Raw genomic sequence first — 18,444 nt, forward strand, 5'->3', positions numbered from 1 at the left:
AGTAGAATGAGCATTTGCTGAGAGGGAAGCTAAGCTGTGTTGTTTAACAGTTAAATGACCATTCACAGTTCAGTGGAAGGTGGCTGTAACATATTGGCTTTTGAAGGTAACAAAACATACTGGATTCCTTCCCCATCTCCATCCCATAGCAAACCTTGCATACAGAACTGTGATTTCAATGTTTAGGTGTTTTCATAAGGGGCTGTTTGCCCAGATAGTGTATGAAGTGTTAGTTTGCCTTTCTGTTGCTTTCCCATGTCGGGAGCACTATCATGTGCTTCTGATACCAGGAAATTAAACTGCATAAGAGCATAAGAATTAAATACGCTATTGCATGTAGCATTAAAAATGACAGGAGCTGAGCTTTAACTGGCTCAAGCTAAAAAGGGATTTTATTGGCTCCTTTAAGTTAAAGTCCAAAACCAAGTCTCACTTCAAGAACAGATAGATGCAGGTGCTTCAAACTTTTCATCAGAAATTTTCTCCTCCCGGTTTAGGTTCTGCCTTTTCACTCTTGCTGTTAGCTTAATCCCCCGGCAAGCTCTTCTTACTAAAAGATAAAGATGGCTGCCAGCATCTTCAGTGTGTTCACCTGAAGAGAGAGCTTCACTGGGGAGATCTCAGGCGGACTTCTTGATGTCCTGCTTGGGTCCTGTTTCCATTTCTGAACCCACTGCTATGTTTAGAAAGATGGAGCTTGACAGCTGAGCAGGTATGCCAGGACACTCTTAGCAAAGATGACTTACAGCCACCCAAAGGGGACCTCCATATCCATGCCATGTGATGATGCCTCCTGGGCAGAAAATTAAAGGAACCTTGTTGAAAAGCCCCTTTGAGCTATTTCAGAGTACAAATTGTTTATCATTTTGTGGAAGCACTGTTAGCACTAATTAGAGCCAGATTCTTGGTCCACGTTGCTTAAAACACCAGGCTTTTGTCATGTGCCTCTCCAGGAGCCTAGAGTGGGGTCTGGCTTATTCAAAGAAAATTAATTGAGGGTGTAGGATAGATGATTAAACCAAAGAAACACCAGGATGCAGTTAACAGAAGAAAAGGGAAATGAATGCTGGGAAAGCAAAAGCAACTATGCTCAGTGCTTAGCATATAACCTGGCACACTGATCCTGACAAATGTTGTTATCTATACAGTTTCAATAAACATTTTGAATACTTTCTAAGCTAAGTCTTAAATACTGGAGATGTAACAACAGAGGATATGGGGCTAATGCTGTGGTGCAATGGGTTGAGCTTCCACTTGCAACACTGGCATTGCATATTGGAGGGATGGTTCAAGTCCTGGCTGCTTTGCTTCCATCCATCCCCTGCTAATGTGCCTGGAAGGGCAGTGATTGATGGCCAAAGTGCTTGGGTCCCATGTGAGTGGGAGACTTGGATGGAGTTCCTGGTTTTGGCCTGGCCCAGTCTTGTCCATCACAACCATTTGGGAAGTGAACCAGTGGATAGAAGATATTTTCTCTCTCTCTCTCTCTCTCTCTCTCCTCCTCCATCTCTCTCACCCTCCTCCCTCTCTCTTCTATTCTGCCTTTCAAATAAACAGAGGGTCAAGAAATCTAAAGTTGAATAGAGGAAGTAAAAAAATTAAACAAGTGATTTAACTGATGTTGAGTAGTCCACAGTAGGGTGTAAAGTAGCAATGGGAACTGGCTAGGGAGCAAAATAAGTCTTGGTCAGGAAATAACTTCCCAGAAGTGGTGACAGCAAAGCTTGGGATGCTAGGTGACTGATAGGAGTTAGTCAGATAAAAAGCAGTGTTCCTCTAAGTCTACCTGGCCTTGATGTTTATTGTTAGCAAAAGACTAGTAAATATCACATACATTAAGGCCACCTTTGGGGGCCATTGAATTCAGAGGATAGAAACAGGGTAGCTGACTTTGAAGCATGTTGTAGAAATTCCAAGGAATCTCTTCCAGTACAGTAAAAGATTATTTTGGGTGTGAGTATTCATTTGGGGGATGCCATGTAAAATATTTTTTAAAAAATTATTTTTTATTTGTTTAAGAGAGAGAGACAGACAGAAATCCCATCAATTGGTTCACTTTTCAAATGCCTACAGTAGCTGGGGCTGGCTAGGGCCAGAGCCAGGACCCAGTAACATATTCCAAGTCTTTTTTTTTTTTTTTTTTGACAGGCAGAGTGGACAGTGAGAGAGAGAGACAGAGAGAAAGGTCTTCCTTTTGCCGTTGGTTCACCCTCCAATGGCCACTGCGGCTGGCGCGCTGCGCTGATCCGAAGCCAGGAGCCAGGTGCTTCTCCTGGTTTCCCATGGGGTGCAGGGCCCAAGTATTTGGGCCATCCTCCACTGCACTCCCTGGCCACAGCAGAGAGCTGGCCTGGAAGAGGGGCAACCGGGACAGAATCCGGCTCTCCGACCGGGACTAGAACCCGGTGTGCCAGCACCGCAAGGTGGAGGATTAGCCTATTGAGCCGCGGTGCCGGCCCCGAGTCTTTAAAAAGAACTCAATTCCTTGAACTATTGCCACCATCTCCTAGGATCTGCACTGATATTAAGCTGGAGTTAGGAGCTAGAGCTATGAATTGAACTCAGGCTCTCTGATGTGGGAAACAGGTGTTCCAGCCACTAGGCTAAATGAACACTTCTAGAAATATTTTTAAGAATAAGAGACTCACCATAATAGATCTGATTTTGGGTGTTAAACACAATAAAGATTTAATAAATTAGCAAAGTAGGCATATTTCTAGAGGGACGAAAATATGAGATTTTCTGAAACAACAGGTTTGGCAAGGGCCCTCACCCAACTGAATGGGAACCAGCATTTGTAGTTATGAAACTAGGAGCTGGCTCAATTAGCAGTTATTCAGAGCAGAGGGAAATCAGGTAGAATTGGGGTGAGAGCAGGAGGACTGTTGGAAAGTCTAAGCCAGATCAGACAGGAAGTCAGTGGAGAGAGTTGAATGTCAGGGTTCATCACTGCTTTTGTGTATCTTACAAATCTAAGCATTTAATTGGCTAAGAGCACAGCATCTTATGTTTCAGAAGATCTGTTTTTTCAAAATTGTACTCAGGTTGTAGAATCTAACCAACCTTAAGTAACTTAAGCCAGAAAATCAGAAGTGTTAAAAGGATGCTGGATAGTTTATAGACTGAGAAAAGTATTGGGAAACCAGTCCTCAATAAGAAGGCTTTTGGAAATAAGCAATTGTCAAGTTTGGTATCTAAGCCAGAAACTTCAGTATCACTTTGAAACATGTTACAGTTGGAAATGCTCATCCTTATATCAAACGTAAAGAGTCCAACATCTAGAAGGGAGAGCATCAGTTGTGGTATAACAAGGCCTCAGGAGATTCCAATGCAATCTCAAGTTGGAATCTCATTGCCTACAATCTAACACCAGAGCATCCTCATTTCCTTCTCCATTACTACCCATGGATGACTCACTCTAAAACCATTGATTTCCCTAAGTATCTCCACCCAAGAATCAAATCCTAGAAAGTAGAGTAATTGGCCTCCTCTGACTATGTACCCCCTCCTGTGTCTGGGATGAAACATGTGATATGATTGACAGCCCCCTCTCTCAATCACCAGAACTTTATGTGATAAAAAATGGAAGTTCCGTGTGACAAAACAGAGTAGAACTGTTTTAAACAAGAACCAGAATTCTGACCAATTGACAAATACATCAGATACAGGTTTTGAGAGATGAGGTGGAATTTGTATCTTGTAAAAGTGTTTTTTGGCTGGGGCTGGTGCTATGGTATATTGGGTTAAGTTGCTACCTGTAGTGCCAACATCTCATATGGATGCCATATGAGTTTGAGTCTTGGCTTCTCCACTTCCGATCTATCTCCTTGCTAATGCACTGGTAATACAGTGGGAGATGGCCCAAGTCTTTGCACCCCTGAACCACATGAAACCTGGAAGAATCTTGTGGCTCCTGGCTCTGAATCAGCGCAGCAAAGGCCATTGTGGCCATTTGGGGAGTGAACCAGCAGACGAGAGATCTCTCTCTTTCTCTCTCAACTCTGCCTTTAAAAAAAATGTTCTTTGGCTGTATAACAGATTGATCCATAAATTTAGAAACAAAAAGAGAGTGGGCATTTTGCCTAATGATTAAGGTATCTCTGATATCACCCAATTCCCACATCAGAGTGTCTGAGTTTGACTCCCAGGTCTGGGTACTGATTCCAGCCTCCTGCTAATGCACACCCTTGGAGGCAGCAATGATGTCTCAAGTAGGATCATTTCTGACAACCAGGAGAACTGGATTGAGTTCCTATCTCCTGGCTTTGATCCCCTGGACATTGTGGGCATTTGGGAATGAATCAGCAGGTAGGAGTACTCTCTCTCTTTCTTTCTCTGTCTCAAATAAATGTTTAAAAATAAAAAATAGAACTTTACAGAAAGAAAGGGGATTTATTGTGTTCATTTTTCTCTCCCTGTAAAAATTCCAAGTGATTAAAATACCTAACTTAGGCCGGCGCCGTGGCTCAACAGGCTAATCCTCCGCCTTGCGGCGCCGGCACACCGGGTTCTAGTCCCGGTTGGGGCACCGATCCTGTCCCGGTTGCCCCTCTTCCAGTCCAGCTCTCTGCTGTGGCCAGGGAGTGCAGTGGAGGATGGCCCAAGTCCTTGGGTCCTGCACCCCATGGGAGACCAGGAGAAGCACCTGGCTCCTGCCATCGGAACAGCGCGGTGCGCCGGCCGCAGCGCGCCAGCCGCGACGGCCATTGGAGGGTGAACCAACGGCATAAGGAAGACCTTTCTCTCTGTCTCTCTCTCTCACTGTCCACTCTGCCTGTCAAAAAAAAAAAAATACCTAACTTATTCTTTCTGGTGATACCAATGATTCAAGTTTTCCAAACACTTTTTTGTTTAAATTGTAAAGAAAAGGAAAAGAGCCAATACTGCACATAGAAAAAGCATCTGAAAAGTACTCCTCTTCACTGAGGATGTTCTTGTACTCTTAAGTATCATAAAACTCTAGAGTGTTGTTAGAGCTGGGGGAAAAAAAAAAACTAGAAATAATCTAATCTAGTTGTTCGATTTGAGAGATGAGAATGTTGATGCCCAGAGAGTTTGATAGACTTGCTCAAAATCACATAATGTATTCTAGTTTTCAATGGATGGTATGACTATTTGGTTGGAAATTAATCCAATATCTATTTTCCTACCCATGGCCAACTAAGAGAAGACTAATCCATTGGCAATGTCTGCCTCGTAATAGATTTCTTTCTGACTTCCAGCATTCTCACTTTGGCTTCTGCACTTTTTTTCCTCTTTCAGTCTCATTCATTTATCCAGTCAGCCAACTAGCCATATATCCATCAACCAGTCCATCTATCCATCCAGGCAGGTAGCCAGCCAGCCATTCAGCCAGGCAGCCAGAACTCAGCTCTCCATTTAGAATTCAATTAATGCCTCTTAAAAGAGCTAATCATATAAAGATGAACAAGTCATCAACTTGCTCAGATGCAGGCTAGATCACTTCTTACAGATTAAAATAACTAATAGACTTGTGGGGATATTATGGGACCAGGAGCCAAAAGTTTGACTCAGCCTTGGATTGTCCTTCTGCCTCCTATAATTTTATTCTAATTTTTACTATGTGTAGAGTTAATGAATTAGAGTTTTCTATTCTTTCAGATGCTGAAATGAACATTTTTGTGACTGTGGTACCAAAAATAATCAAATATAACTACCTAGTAAACTTCTACAATCCTGCCCTGGAAAAAACACCACCGTGGTATCTGGGGCGAGGTGGAAGTGATCCCCTCTAGAGATACTACATATGGTTTTCTGCAAAAACAAAGCTCTATCCAGCATTATTTATGAAAATCCACCTTGAATTCTTCCATGTAGTTTTGAGAGATAGAGAGGAAACATTTACAAGGTTGGGAAGTATAGGTGGCAACAGCTTTGAATGTGGCAAGGGGAGTTGACCCAGTTCTAGTGCCTAGAGCCATTGCTCTTTAGCCCCTAATAAACCCACTCTTTAATTTTTCATCCTAACCTCTTTTACCAACTGTTAAATCTGTGGAAGTGGCTTCTACAACAAGTTGGTGGCGAAGTGTAGTCATACTATTCTTTTGTTCATTCTTTGAGAACACAAAAGTCACAGTTCCCTCCTCACTGACTTTGCATGTACTACTGCCTCTGCCTAGCTGACTCTTAATTCTTCCCATGACCAACTCATTTTTCATGCAAAAGTCACTCCAACTGGCTTCTCTAACTACTGATTTTTAAATGACTATGTAGTCACAAGAATATATTAATTAACAAATGGAAGCAACTTGTCATTACTCTCTGTATCCACAAAGTGTGACTTCCATCAATAGGTAGACTTTACCTTGCCACATGTGAATCTGGGCTGGTGTTGCAGAATTTAATCTGGTTGATAGACTGAAACTGAAATGACAGGAGGGCAAGATGATGGTTAATAGAGGATGACAGCCCTAGAGAGGAAGAGTGTATTTGTCTCACAAGGTCAGCTGATCCCCAAATATGTGAGAGACTCAGGAGAACTACCGACCCCTGCTAACCACTGACAAGTGAGGGAGTCTGCCCGAGTTCACTAGACTAGCTGACGTGTAGCAATAATAAATGCCTATTGATTTAAGTTACTGATTTTTGTGGTAATTTGCTACATGACACAGGTATAGCATCCCTTACCTAGAATGCTTGGAATCAGAAGTGTTTCAGATTTTAGAGTGACTTGGATTTTGGAATATTTGCACAGACTTTATCAGTTCAATATCCCTGATTCAAAAATCCTGAATCGGAAACTTTCCAAAATCTCAGACTTTTTGAGCATTGTGTCAGCATTCGGTATGTTTTAGGTTTTGGAGAATTTTGGAATTCAGATTTGCAGATTAAGGTTACTCAGCCTTGATTATCTAAGTAATATAATTACTATTTTATATTTACCACAATCTTAAATTGCCTTTTAAGTTACATAAGTTTCAAATTATGTTTATTCAGTCATTATACTCTCCCTGTAAAGCTCTTTGTTGATCACAGTAAACCAACAAGTACATTAAGAAATAGTTGCCCAAAAAATATTTGTTAACTGGGTGAATAGGAGGGAAACAAGAGCCTTGTGAAGGAAGTATTTTTATTTCTTTTACAAATGAAAAGCAAGAAACTTAAGTAATATGAAAAAAGGCCAATATATAGGAAGTTAGTTTCCTGTATGAATGTGTGAAACCTACAGACCAATGAAGCTGCTTATTGGTGTAGGAAAAATCACATTCTTTAGGGATGTTACATCACTTTTTTCTGTTGTTATTGTTTTGGTGGTGTATAAATATAGCATTTTATTCCTTAACATACTTAAGACATCAATGATGCAAGCCAAAAATAATTCATAGTTAAATTATTTACATGAACTGAAGTCTTACATTTTCTAAGTTAGTTAACAAGAATTCATTGTGACAGTTTTCTAATGTGTCTTTGAAAGAAAATAGCGACGCAAGGGCGGGCCTCAGGGCTGCTGTGCTTTTCGGTGGGAGCTGACACTGCTAGAAAACCTTGTGTCTTGATCAAGGCTGGGCCCTCAGACCCTGTCTGGTCCAGGCCAAGTAAGGCTCATCTCCTCTACAGAGAAAGGAACCACAGAATCAGGGTCCTTAGGGGTAGGAACTAAAGGAACTAATCCCTAGTCCATGGAGGGGAGATGTTGCTGTGGCCTCATGGGAGACTGTGCTTTGTGTGTGGGACTTGGGGGCAGGAATATAGAAGGCGATGAAGCTTTCTTTATTTAACATTGGGATAAGACAGGTTAAAAGAGAAAACCCTTGAAAATGAAATTTCTAAACACAGAGATAAGCAAAGAACTGAACCGCCAGGGATGGTTGGTTTTCAGACCTGCCATGCATCCATCTCCAGTCCAAAAAATCAAGGGCAATGAGTGCCACATGACTGCCCTGCTATGGACATCCAGAACTCACAGGCACACCCAGAAACAGCTCAGTGTGACGGATATGTGACCTTCCTGAGGTGGCAATAGCGAGCAACACCACCATTTTGAGTTTGCTGTGTGCAAAGGAATCCAACGTCAAGCTATGTTCAAACCAGAGGGGACATAGGCTGAGCTTCAGTGTGAGTGCAGATGGAAGTGCGGGGAAAATGCCATGCCTCTCTAACCCATAAAATTACCTGTTCAACTCCCTTGCTCCCTTTGAGAGCTCTTCAGTGGAACTTCTTGCTGCTGTGCTGTTTCTCTTGTGTTTAAGCAAAAAGTCTTCTCTGTGTTCCACCTTGGCCTCTTTTCAATTTGTATTTGCAAGTGAGCCAAAGAACCTGGGGTCAGTAACGATTTAGGAATCTCTCTCAGCTTGCACAAGCACCGTGTCAGGTATGCTGATCTAACTCTGCACTTTACGTGGCAGTAAACTGAGTCTCTCAAGGTGACTGAGCTTTACCCAGGTCAAGCTGTTAGTTCCTTCCTCCTCTCTCAGGTGGATGCTCCAGAATTTGAAAGAGTTTAATGCCATTCTCCATGAACACCCAGACTGTTGACATCACCCTTCATTTCATGTGTGGTTTCTGAAAGCAGCTCATTGTCAACACGTAAAGTATTTTCACCATACAAATAACAAATCTATATGAATTTTGATTTATATTCCATGTCCACAAATACATAGTATGAAAATCAGCTTATAGAAGAACTACACATCAAGAAATAGCAATTTCAGAGATGTAGCTATTCTACCAGAAAAGCTTCCTTCTCAAGAAAAAGAAATTGGCTTCCATCTGAGTCTCATATCCACATAAACTTAACTCTACACACAGTAGAAATAGAGTTACAGAAAGAGAGAGGGAGAGACAGAGAGAAGGGTCTTCCATTAACTTTTCCTTCCCAAATGACCCCAGTAGCTGGAGATGAGCTGATCTGAAGCTAGGAGTTTCTTCCAGGTCTCCCATTGAGGGGTTCAAGCACTTGGTCCATCTTCCTCTGCTTTCCCAGGCCATAGTAGAGAGCTGGATTGGAGGAGGAGCAGTCAGGACATGAACTGACACCCATAAAGAATGCTAGTTCCACAGAGACTTAGTCTGCTACGCCACTGCACTGGCTCCTACATATAGTTTTCATTGAAGGCAAGTTTATTCTATTTCAGGAGCTGTCATTTAGCCTAATGGTTAAGACACCTGTGTTCCATCTCATAGAACCTGGGTTCAACACCTGCCTCTAGCTCCTGACTCCAGCTTCCTGTCATTGCTGACCCTGGGAGGCAGTGATGGTGGTTCAAGTAGTTGGGCTCCTGTCACCCATGTGGGAGATCTGGGCTGAGTTCTTGGCTCCTGGCTCCAACCCCAGGCCTCCCCTGACCCTTGTGGGCATTTGGTGAGTGAGCCAATAGATGGGAGATTTCTCTCTGCCTCTAAAATTGAAAAAAAAACATTATTTAAAAATTGTTAAACATATCTATTCATCTCTGTTTGCCTAGAAGAAATAAAGTAAAGCCAAATATTAAAATGACTAAACATTTTATTGCCATATAGTTATTTTATATAAATATTTGGTTTAAAGAATGCCATTATTTGAATCCATTCCTGTTTTCCGTTGAACTGCTTTTCCTTGCTAGGAGAAGAGAACTAAACTTGATTTGCTCCTAATTATCCTCCAGCCCTCTTGATTTTGTGGACTATTTGCTGTTGGTGGCTCAGGCATCTCCGTCTGCAACCCCAGGAAGCTTTGTTCCAGAGGAGAGAGTTAGGAGTCTATTTGCTGTGAAGCTTGTATCTCTCTATTCTTTAAGCAATTAGCTATTATTCGGATTTCTTCTCTCTTGATGATTACAGGCAAAAGTCACATTTTCTCTAAAAGCAACTCAGAAAAAAAATGAATGTTTCCACTTGACTCAGCTTCAAGAACACCTCATCCATGTCAACAGAAGACAGGATGGAATTGGTAAAAGTAACATGAATGCAAATTTTGCTTCAACCCTGACAACGTAGGACAAATTCTAAACACTTTGGGCAAAAGAATTAGAGAAAGGAAGAAATGCCCGTGTTTTGGTGATATCGTATCACAATGGTACGTTGCTGCAAACCATGCTTACAGTAGAAATAAATATGGATAGGTTTGCCTCCTATGCCTCAGTGAGATCATGAACATCGGTAATGGGGAGCCAGACAAAGCACTTGGAACCATGGACACATCACTGTGCCCAGGCAGACACAGCGCAGTTCCAGGCCCAGAGAACACCCACAGAGCTCTCAAACAGGGCACCAAAGAAAGCAAGGCTGCAACTTTCCAGCAGGCAACAATAGGAAACAGAAAACCCAGCCGGGCTGAGCGTGCCCTTCCCAGCTGGCATCAAAAGAACATTGCTGGCAGAAAACATTGTGAAACCTGGCAAATGGAGAGCCCGGAATAAAAGCAGTACTTTAGCAAATGGTGGGGGAAAGGACATACTCTTTATTTCTTCTTTAAAAATAGCATGTTTGCAACGTTGCTAATGGTATGTATTATGTCAAAACAGTCTGCTCGCCAGAGCAGGAGTAGGTGCTGTTAAGATGTTCCGTGAAATGCAGGGACTTCCTGCTAGGGCAATACTGATGGCTGTGGATTTACACACAGCCTCAACTGCCTGAGACCATTGCAAGATGTTGTTGGTTTCCTGAGCCCTCCACAAGAACTTCTCAAACTTGAATGTGCATAGTACAGTCGCCTGGGGATCTTGTTAAAATGCAGGTCTGGGTGGGGCCCCAGTCTGCGTTTCTAGCCAGTTCCCAGGTCGCAGCCACGGTGCAGGCCCATCGGCCACATTTTGACTTGCAACGCCCTCGCAAACTTGCATCAGCTTAATGAGAAGTGGGGAGGGCAGGTTTGGAATTAATTCCGTTATGTGATCAGGATGTAGCAGGAGAAGATGAAGGACTCCAGCATGGGGCAGGCCTGCCGTAGTGTGAGATAGCAAAGATTTCACTAACTCCCAGAAGAGCCACTCTTTTCCTGAATGCAGAGGCTGCAACAGAAGCCGCATTTTGTAACATGCCAGCATCTTTGTGGCAGGCGATGTTGGCAGACATAAGGGGTGCACTCACTTGGGGTGTCATCAGACGATCCTATTCCCACAGGAGCTGCTCAGAGGGACAAGTGAAGGAGACGGTGGGAAGGTAGAGTTCCCTAATGAAACTGCCTCCCTGAGAAGCAGTCTGCTAGGGTTCAGGCAGTGTCCAGGATGTAGAAAAGGGGGCAGGGGAGGCCCATCTTGCTAAAGCAGCACTCATCTTCACACGTCCTGTTTTCAGAAATGTGACTGGGGTGGGTTTCTTCCAGCTTCCCTTGTCCTGGTGGCCTGGTCTCCTCCGTTCCCAGAACATGCTCTGGAAACCAACTCAAGGGAGTGAGCCGTTTCCAATCCTCTGTCTAGGACCCTGTGCTCCTCTCCAGCCTCAACCCTACCCTCGGGGATACAAAGAGACATCAGAGGTGACCTGCTAGGTGAGTCTTGGGGCGCCCTGTGCTGTACTGCTTCCACCAGGCCAAGGGCTACCCCTTTGTGCTCTGAATCAGTGCAAAGACTTCCTCCCATTTTGGTGTGTTAGTTCTCTGCGGCCATCATAACAAACCGCCACAAATTCAGTTTGTCTCCAAACAAGAGATAGTTGCCCTCTTAGGGTTCTGGAGCTGGAATTCCAAAGCCCCTATCACTCTGCTTCAGTCACAGTGTCCACGGGACCGTGCTCTTTCCCCAGGCTCTAGGGGAGGATCCTTCCATTCCTGGCCTCTTCCTGCCCCTGCTGGTTGCTGGCTCACAGTGGCACCACTCACATATTCAAAATCAGTATCTTTTTTTTGTCTTGTCTTTTTTTAAAATTTCTTATAGAACAATTTTATCTAATAAATATAAATTTTGAAAGTACAACTTTTGGGTTATAGCAGTTCTTCCCCCCATAATCACCCTCCCACCCGCAGACCATCCCATCTCCTATTCCCTCTCCCATCCCATTCTTCATAAGATTCTTTTTTGATTATCTTTATGTACAGAAGATCAACTCTAAGTAAAATTTCAACAGTTTGCACCCACACAGACGCACAAAGTATAAAGTACTGTTTGAAGACTAGTTTTACCATTAATTCTCATAGTACAATACATTAAGGAAAGAGGTCCTACATGGGGAGTAAGTGATTCCTGTTGTTAATTTAACAATTGACACTCTTATTTATGATATCAGCAATCACAAGAGGCCCTTGTCATGAGCTGCCAAGGCTATGGAAGCCTCTTGAGTTCACAAATTCATCATTATTTAGACAAGGCCCTAATCAAAGTGGAAGTTCTCTCCTCCCTTCAGAGAAAGGTATGTCCTTCTTTGATGGCCCATTCTCTCCACTGGGATCTCACTCACAGAGAACTTTCATTTAGGTCATTTTTTGCCACAGTGTCTTGGCTTTCCATGCCTGAAATATTCTCATGGGCTTTTTAGCCAGATCTGAATGCCTTAAGGACTGACTCTGAGGCCAGAGTGCTGTTTAGGGCATTTGTCATTCTACGAGTTTGCTGTGTATCCCGCTTCCCATATTGGATCTTTCTCTCTTTTTAAATTATATCAATTATTATTAGCAGACACTGGTCTTATTTATGTGATCCCTTTGACACTTAATCCTATCCATATGATCAGTTATGAACTTGAACTGGTCACTTTAACTAGTAAGATAGCATTGGTACCTGCCAACTTAATGGGATTTGGAGTCCCATGGCAAGTTTTTAGCTTCACCCTTGGGGGTAACTCTGAGGGAGCGTGTGCTGAACTGTACATATCCTCCCTCTCTTATTCCCACTCTTATTTTTAATAAGCATCAATTATAAATTGGATTTAAACAGCTAAGAATAATTCTGTGTTAAGTAAAGAGTTCAACCAATGGTATTAAGGAGAAAAATAAAATACTAAAAAGAGTAAAATAGTAATCTGTTCCTCAACAGTCAGGACAAGGGTGATCAAGTCATTGCTTCTCATAGTGTCAGTTTTTCTTCTTCAGGTTTCCTTTTAGGTGCTCAGTTAGTTGTCACTGATCAGGGAGAACATATGGTATTTGTCACTTTGGGACTGGCTTATTTCACTCAGCATGATGTGTTCCAGATTCCTCAATTTTGTTGCAAATGACCGGATTTCATTTATTTTTACTGCTGTATAGTATTCTGTAGAGTACATGTCCCATAATTTCTTTATCCAGTTTTCTGTTTATGGGCATTTATGTTGGCTCCAGGTCTTAGCTATTGTGAATTGAGCTGCAATAAACTTTGAGATGCAGACAGCTCTTTTATTTACCAATTTAATTTCCCTTGAGTAAATTCCAAGGAGTGGGTTGGCAAGGTCATGTGGTAGGGCTATATTCAGATTTCCTGAGGAATCTAGAATCTACCAACAGTGGATTAGTGTGCCCTTTTCCCCACATCCTCTCCAGCATCTATTGTTTGTAGATTTCTGAATGTGAGCCATTCTAACTGGGGTGAGGTGAAACCTCATTGTGGTTTTGATTTGCATTTCCCTGATTGCTAGTGATCTTGAACATTTTTTCATGTGTCTGTTGGCTGTTTGGATTTCTTCTTCTGAAAAAATGTCTGTTTAGGTCCTTGGCCCAGCTCTTAAGTGGGTTGTTTGTTTTGTTGTTGTGAAGTTTCTTGAGCTCTTAGTAGATTCTGGTTATTAAACTTTTATCAGTTGCATAATTTGCAAATATTTTCTCCTATTTTTTCGGTTGCCTCTTCACTTTCCTGACAGTTTCTTTTGCAGTACAGAAACTTCTCAATTTGATGTAATCCCCGTTGTTAATTCTGGCTTTGACTGCCTATGCCTCTGGGGTCTTTTCAAGAAGTCCTTTCCTGTGCCTATATCTTGTGGGTTTCTGCGATATTCTCTAATAATTTAATGGTGTCAGGTCATAGAATTAGATCTTTAATCCATGTTGAGTGGATTTTTGTGTAAAGTGTAAGGTAGGATTATTGCTTCATGCTTCTGCATGTGGAAATCCAGTTTTCCCAGCACCATTTATTGAATAGACTGTCCTTGCTCCAGGAATTGGTTTTAGCTCCTTGATGAAATATAAGTTGGTTGTACATGTTTGGATGGATTTCTGTTGTTTCTATTCTGTTTCATTGGTCTATCCATCTGTTTCTGTACCAGTGCCAGGCTGTTTTTGTTGTACAAGATCGCTTTAGCTATTTGAGGTCTCTCCTTCTTCCTTATGAATTTCAGCATCATTTTTTTCCAGATCTGAGAAGAATGTCTTTGTTATTTTGATTAGTATCACATTGAATCTGTAAATTGCTTTTGGAAGAATGTACATTTTGATGATATTGATTCTTCCAATACATGAACATGGAAGATCTTCTATTCCTTTCTTTAAAGTTTTGTAATTCGCATCATAGAGATCTTTGACAATCTTGGTTAAGTTTATTTCAAGGTATTTGATTTTTTTGTAGCTATTGTGAATGGGATTGATCGTAGAAGTTCTTTCTTAGCAATGTCATTGTCTGTGTATACAAAGGCTATGTTTTTTTGTGTATTGATTTTATATCCTGATACTTTACAAAGTTCTTCTATGAGTTCCAATAGTCTTTTTTTTTTTTTTTTTTGGACAGGCAGAGTGGACAATGAGAGAGAGAGACAGAGAGAAAGGTCTTCCTTTGCCGTTGGTTCACCCTCCAATGGCCGCCACGGCCAGCGTGCTGTGGCTGGTACGCCGCGCTTATCCGAAAGCAGGAGCTAGGTGCTTCTCCTGGTCTCCCATGGGGTGCAGGGCCCAAGCACTTGGGCCATCCTCCACTGCACTCCCAGGCCACAGCAGAGAGCTGGCCTGGAAGAGGGGCAACAGGGACAGAATCTGGTGCCCGACCGGGACTAGAACCTGGTGTGCCAGCACCACAAGGCAGAGAATTAGCCTATTGAGCCGCGGCGCCGGCCTCCAATAGTCTTTTAGTGGAGTTCTTTGGATCCCCTAAATAAAGAATCATATCATCTGCAAAGAGGCATTGTTTGACTTGTTCCTTCCCAATTTGTATCCCTTTGATTTATTTTTCTTGCCTAATGGCTCTGGCTAAAAGTTCCAGTACTATATTGAATAGCAGTGGTGAGAGTGAGCATCCCTGTCTGGTATCAGTTCTCTGTGAGAATGCTTCCAATTTTTCCCCATTCAATAGGATGCTGGCCATGGGTTCTTCATAAATTTGCCTTGATTGTTTTGAGGAATGTTCCTTCTATACCAATTTGCTTAGAGTTTTCATCATGAAAGGCTATTGTATTTGATCAAATGCTGTCTCTGCATCTATTGAGATAATCATATGGTTTTTCTTCTGCAGTTTGTTAATGTGGTGTATCACATTGATTGATTTGCATATGTTGAACCCTCTCTGTATACCAGGGATAAATCCCACTTGGTCTAGGTAGATGATCTTTCTGATGTGTTGTCAGATTCTATTAGCTAAAATTTTATTGAGGATATTTGTGTTTATTTTCATCAGGGGAATTGGTCCGTAATTCTCTTTCTCTGCTGCATCTTTTTCAGGTTTAGGAATTAAGGTGATGCTGGCTTTGTAGAAAGAATTTTGGAGGATTCCCTGTCTTTCAATTGTTTTGAATTTTTTGAGAAGAATTGGAGTTCTTTAAATGTCTGATAAAATTCACTAATGAATCCATCTGTTTTTGGACTTTTTTTGTTGGGAGGACCTTTATTACTGATTTAATTTCTGACTTGGTTATGGGTCTGTTTAGGTTTTATGTCTTCATGGTTCAATTTAGGTAAGTTGTATGTGTCCAGGAATCTATCCATTTCTGTTCGATTTCTCAGTTTGTTGGCATACAACTCTTTGTAGTAATTTCTGATGATTCTTTTTATTTCAGTGGTGTCTGTTGGTACATTTCCTTTTTCAATTCTAACTTTATTGATTTGGGTCTTCTCTCTCCTTTTTTTGTTTAGTTGGCCCAATGCTGTGTCAATTTTATTTTTCCAAAAAATCAGCTCTTCATTTTGCTTATTTTTTGGATTCATTTTTGTTGTCTTCTTCTCTAATTTTAATTCTTTCTCTTCTCCTGCTAGTTTTGGGTTTGGTTTGCTGTAATTTTTCTAGATCCTTGAGATGCATTGAAAGTTCAAAAAAAAAAAAAAAAGAAGAACACCTAAATGAAAGATCTCTGTTAGTGAGATCCCAGTGGAAAGAACAGGGCCATCAAAGAAGGAGGTACCTTTCTCTGAAGGGAGGAGAAAACTTCCACTTTGACTGTGACCCTATCGGAACAAGATCAAAGTCAGCGAACTCTAAAGGCTTCCATAGCCCTGGCAACTCATGACTAGAGCCTAGGGAGATTACTGACGCCATGAACAGGAGTGTCAAATTGTTAAGTCAGCAACAGAAGTCACTGTGTACTTACATCCCATGTGAGATCTGTCCTTAATGTGTTGTCTAATGTGCAGTGATGCTATAACTAGTACTGAAACAGTATTTTTACACTTTGTGTTTCTGCGTGGGTACAAACTGATGAGATCTTTACTAATTACATACTGAATCGATCTTCTGTATATAAAGATAATTGGAAATGAAAAAAAAAACCTGGTGTTAAATTGGAAATGGCATAGAAAATTAATTAATTTAAAAAATATATATTATGTAGGATCTCTGTCTTTAATGCGCTGTACACCCTTATTTAATGCTATAACTAGTACTCCAACAGTATTTTTTTTTCTTTTCTTTTCACTTTGTGTTGCTATATGGGGGCAAACTGTTGAAATCGTTACCTAATATATACTAAACTGATCTTTTGTATACAAAGAGAATTGAAAATGAATCATGATGTGATAGGAAGGGGAGAGGGAGCGGGAGGGGGGAGGGTTGTGGGTGGGAGGAAAGTTTTGGGAGGGGGAAGCCATTGTAACCCATAAGCTGTACTTTGGAAATTTATATTCATTAAATAAAAGTTTAATTAAAAAAAAAAGAAATTCATTTATTTGGTGCCTTTCTAATTTCTTGATGTAGGCACCTATTGCTATAAACTTTCCTCTTAACACTGCTTTTGCTGTATCCTATAAGTTTTGATATGTCATGTTGTTATCTTCATTTGCTTCCAGAAAATTTTGATTTCTCTTTTCATTTATTCTATGTCCCACTGTTCATTCAGGAGAATGTTGTTCAGTCTCCATGTGTTTTCATATGCTCTAGTGATTCCTGAATTGCTAATTTCCAGCTTAATTCCATTGTGGTCCAAGAAGATATATGGTATAATTTTGATTTTCTTGAATCTGCTGAGGCTTACCTAATGACCTAGCATGTGGTCAGTCCTAGAGAAAGTGCCATGCCCTGTTGAGAAGAATGTGTATTCTTCAACTGTAGGATGAAAAGTTCTGTAGATAGCTGTTAGGTCTATCTGGTTTATAGTGTCGATTAAATCTGCTGTTTCCTTGTTGATCTTCTCTCTGGTTGATCTGTCCATTGCTAAAAGTGGAGTATTGAAGTCCCCCAATACTATTGTGTTGGAGTCTAATTCTCCCATTAGATCCCTTAACATATGTTTTAAATAGTCCAGTGCCCTGTAATTAGGTGAATACACATTTATAATAGTTACATTTTCCTGTTAAATTGATCCCTTAATCATTATATATTGCTCCTTTTTGTCTCTTTTAACAGTTTTTGTGTTATAGTCTATTTTGTATGATATTAAGATGGCTATTCCAGCCTTTTTTAAATTTTTGTTGGCATGGAATATATTTTTCTAACCTTTCGCTTTCTGTCTGCAAGCACCTTTGTTGGAAAGATGTGATTCTTATAAGCAACAAATAGAAGAGTTTTATTTTTTAATCCATTCAGCCAGTCTGTGTCTTTTAACTGGAGAGTTGAGCCATTTACATTCAATGTGACTATTGATAAGTAGTCACTTTGCCCTGCCATTTTTCCAAAGATATTTCTAATTTATACTTTGAACTTTCTGTGATCTTTTACTGAGAGATTTTCTTCCTTTACCTTCTTTCATGTTGATGACCATGTTTCTGTGTTTCTATGTATAACATATCTTTACGCATCTTTTGCAGGGCTGGACGAGTGGTGATACATTCTTTCAATTTCTGTTTGTTATGAAAGATCTTTATTTCACCTTCATTCACAAATGAGAGCTTTGCAGGGTATAATATTATGAGATAAGTTTTTTTCTCTTAGGTCTTGGGCCATCTCTCCTCATTCTCTCCTAGCCTGCAGGGTTTCTGATGAGAATTCTGCTGTGAGTCTAATTTGAGATCCTCTGAAAGTAACCTGGCATTTCTCTCTTGTACATTTTAGAATCTTTTCTTTACATTTCACTGTGGTGAGTTTGATTACAATGTGTTGTGGTGGGGATTTTTTCTGTTCATGTCTATTGGGAGTTCTGTTTGATTCCTGTATTTGAACATCTCTTTCTTTCTCCAAACCAGAAAGTTTTCTGCTAGTATCTCACTTAAAAGGCCTTTAATCTTTTCTCTCTTTCCATGCCTTCAGG

This window comes from Lepus europaeus, chromosome 2 (assembly GCF_033115175.1).
Source record: "Lepus europaeus isolate LE1 chromosome 2, mLepTim1.pri, whole genome shotgun sequence".
Taxonomy (NCBI): Eukaryota; Metazoa; Chordata; class Mammalia; order Lagomorpha; family Leporidae; genus Lepus; species Lepus europaeus.